Genomic DNA, 4,035 nt, shown 5'->3' with positions numbered 1-4,035 from the left:
CGCCTCCAACTCTATGTAACAAATCAAAATGCTATAATGTATGCCTTCGAATTATGTAACGTATACTACGCCCATGCTTGCTCAGTTTTACAGGTAACGCTCAACGCTCGACTACAACATCTAGGCTATATTGTAACGTTCCAGATTGCATTAACATTCCATCATAGTGACCTGCTCCAGTTACACTTCCAAAACAACTCCTTACGCAATATTTGTGTGTTCTCATACACCAATTGGAACTTTCACCTTCGTTCTTGTTATTTTTCCTGCATTGCTCTTGGATTGTTGGTGTACTACTAGCACTGACTTGGTCCTCTCTGAGACATGATAATTGTTTTCAATAGCTCTAACAGTTTCCGCACCAGCACTAATTTTATGAACTATATCAATTATCTTTCCCAAATATAAGACCTTAGCAGCACTCGTTGAGACTTGATGAGTCTTCAAGTAGAAAGATTATTATTTTATTTTTTCACCCTATCCTTTTCCAAATCATACCCCTTGGATAGCACTGAAGTAACTACTTCTTGAGTCGCTTCACTAATTGACTGTGCACACTCTCTGATCTATTATGGTTGCTCACCTCAATAGAGTAGTAGTTTCATAGGGCTCCTAGAAAGTGACAAAAACAATATGAGTCTCCTCTTTGGTTCTCTCCATTTCAATGCTTTCTGTTTCAAAGTGGGAGGAGAAATCTTTTTTCGATCCTTTTTTGTTGCATTTGTAGATAAATTCATCACACTCATGGTGTAATTCTGCATGATCTTAGTGCTAGGCATTTCTTCCCTTAAAATTCTATTTCTCACCCTTTATGCAAAGCCATGGTAGCGAGCTTACAACACTCAAGTATTTATTTATTTTTGTTGATTTGTTTGATTCTAAAATCATAATCTGTGTTTCCATTGTATGCTTTTTCTCTGAAAAGTTTGGCTCCAATTTTCCACCCTGAGGTCCTCAAGTTCTTCAACTACATACTTCAAGCATTATCTGATATCTTGTCAAAATCATTTATATAGAAAATGCCTATGTCATACTCCATGGGTTTATTCTCCTCATATTTGTTATTTTTCCAATGTTTTTTTGAGTGTGCTCTCCCCCTGAAATAGTGATGCTCAAAGTTAGAACAAGTTCTTCATTTCTTCCATGAGCAACTCCCCCTTAGACCAAGGTGACTTCAACTCACTGAAATCAGAGGATGCTCCTTTTTCTTCCTTTCCATATTTTAGTTGGCTTCCTCCTATTGTTTGCATTTCCTTTTGGATGATTGTCTTGTCTTTCTGCAATGTCCTTCATCTTCTGTCTAGACTTATTTAGGGTACATGGAAGCTTGCATTTTTTGGCTTTGTGTCCAAGGTTGATACATAAATAGCACCTTATTTGACCAAGACATGGTGGAAATGATGTGTGTCTTCTTATGCTCTTCTTTGCATACAATTTACATTCAACAACTTTATGTCCAAATTCATTGCACAAATAATAGTAACCATAGAAATGATTTGTGTACTTGGTGAATGATTTTCTTCTTTGCTTGTTTACATGAGGGAGCCTTCTTGTTTGCTACATCTTCTGCTAACTAAACTTGATTTTCTTTCTCTTACATTCTGCTGCCACATGTCCATGTTCATGGCAAGAAAAACATGTGATATTTTTCCTAGGAGTAAAGAATCTCCTTTGAGATCTTCTGAATTTGTTCAACTCATTTTCAGGAGAGAATGATCTTCTTGCAGTGAACCCTTTCTTCATCTCATTCTTTGGCTTTTGATATTGCTGCTTGTTTTTGTTTTCTTCTTTATTAATCATGGTGCTTGTCCCTTCTCCTATACGTATTTTTAGGAAAGCTTCATTATCATATTTAATGTCTGTCTTTTCTGAGTTCTTCATGGAGGCAACCTCCTCTTCTAGCTTCTTACACAACCTATTCTTTTCTTCTAACTTACTTCTAGTTGAATCAATCTCAGCTTCTAATATTTTACACTGTAGGTCTCTCTCCTTGAATTTATTTCTCATCACCTCTTCTATTCTCCTTCTTCAAGTTGTGTCTTCAAGCTGACAATTTCCTCCTTGTACTCATGCTCTCTCTCATCACATATCTGCACCAGTTTCTTCATATCTTTGTTTTCATTCTTCAATCTTTCTATGCTAGCCAAAGATAATTCAAGCCTAGCTTGATTTCATCTGTCTTTTCTTCATGAGAGTCAGGTACATTCGCACATGTATAGGTTTCATTTAACTGAACACTTTCCTTTTGACATGGTTTTTTCTCCTTCCTCTTTCTCTTTCCTTTCTATGCAATGTTGCTCCTAGCCTCTCCATGCTTGAGTTGCAATCTATCCTAGATTTATTTTGCAGAAGTTAAATCTATTATTGTATCATGATCCTTATTATGAAGATTATTAAACATGACACATTTTGCCTTAGCATTCCATTGTTGTTCTTGCACAGAGGGGGAGTCTTTACAGCAGCTAACACATACAAGTTTCGATACACCATGTCCATAAGCTATGAGTTCAGATTTTACCTTATCTCTCCATTCATGAAAGTTTGATGCACTACTATACACTTTGATAGTCCATGAATCAACCAAATTTGCCTTCAATTTGTTAGGATTACATAGAAGGACCCTGCTTTGATACCAATTGATGAAAACTTGACTAAACTGAGAAGGGGGGTGAATAAGTTTAGTACATTCATGGAATTCAATTCTATTTCCTTTAAACTTATTAACTGAACTTTTAGATGAGAAAATTAACACATAATGAACATCATATTTAATATATGAACATAAGGTAATAAGTAAACCATAACATCACATCAACACATAAAAGCAAGCACATATGGACACCATATATAAGTGGAAACCCATAAAGGGAGAAAACCATGATTTTGTTATTGTTGTGATGCAAAGGCAAGCTCCTACTCCCTTATTACATCTGATTTTTTGTAGGCTCCAACCTACAAGAGGTTGCTACCTCAATTTTTCTGCAAGCTACAACATGCAAGGAAGCTCCAACTCCCATATGTTTTCTGCAGGCTACAACCCATAGGAGGCTCCTACCTCAACCAACTCCAACTGGATATTTATCAAGCCACAACTTGAAGGGAGACTACAATCCCCTTATACAAACAAGAAACAAAAATGTGTTGGTTTACTTGGTCATAAATTCTGCATATCTCCATCTTCATTTCTACCTCTTCTTCCCTTCAAATTTGCTTCCCATAAGCTTCATATAGGCCAAGTAACTAATGCATAACACATCAATCAACTCTTACACATTCTATCACTCTCTTACATTTCGTTGCCTTCCAAAATCACATATTTTATGAAGATATTTTGTTGGTTGTTTGTATTCCTCATAAGAATATGAAGTGAACAGACTTGACTCTTTTCCTTCCACTCATTCATTTCCAAACTCTTCATATTTTGAATATTATAGCACAAAAATAGATGCCCCACCCAATATTATTTTCATCCATATGTAAGAATTAAATACATCAACATAATGCATAATTGAGCATACAATTGAACATTCATATTCAAATAGCCCTGCATCACAATATTTATCTATGTCTTTGCTTTTGTTGTCATGGAGTCTTTCATTTTCCTTGAATCACAACAATTTAGCATCACAAAAAATTCTTCAACATAGCAATCTCTGCAACATTCTTTCCTGCACATATTTTCCTTTGTCATAGCCTTGCATCACAACAATGCACATGCTCCTTTGTTCAACTTTGCTGCACTTTTGCTACTCCTTTGCCTTTGCTTGCTGCACCTTTACCTTTGTTTCACTTTTGATGCTCCTTTGCCTTTGCTGCACTTTTGTTGCTCCTTTACCTTTGCTACACTTGTGTTGCTTCTTTGTCTTTGCTGCCCTTGTGCTACTCCTTTGTCATCAATGACAATAATGCCATTAGTAAATGCCCCATTTGGAAAAAAGGTCTAACTAAAATAATTGGATGCATAGGAGTAGGTGGAGCAAGGGCTTTCTTATTAAAAATATGGCATGCGTGACATTTTTGGGCTACTAGAAGACA

The 4,035-nt window shown here is 36.1% G+C and overlaps 1 pseudogene; it reads right to left on the bottom strand.

Annotated features, from left to right (window-relative positions):
* Window positions 1-222: 222 nt before the first annotated feature.
* LOC149220563 (binding partner of ACD11 1-like) lies at window positions 223-779 on the bottom strand (annotated as a pseudogene).
* Between the last annotated feature and the right edge of the window lie 3,256 nt (window positions 780-4,035).

The sequence above is a fragment of the Pinus tabuliformis genome, chromosome Q, assembly GCF_031772625.1.
Source record: "Pinus tabuliformis cultivar Carrire ecotype Pingquan chromosome Q, CPIR1, whole genome shotgun sequence".
Classification (NCBI taxonomy): domain Eukaryota; kingdom Viridiplantae; phylum Streptophyta; class Pinopsida; order Pinales; family Pinaceae; genus Pinus; species Pinus tabuliformis.
The sequence above is the reverse complement of the archived record's forward strand: the minus strand, read 5'-3'. Positions and strand labels throughout refer to the sequence as shown.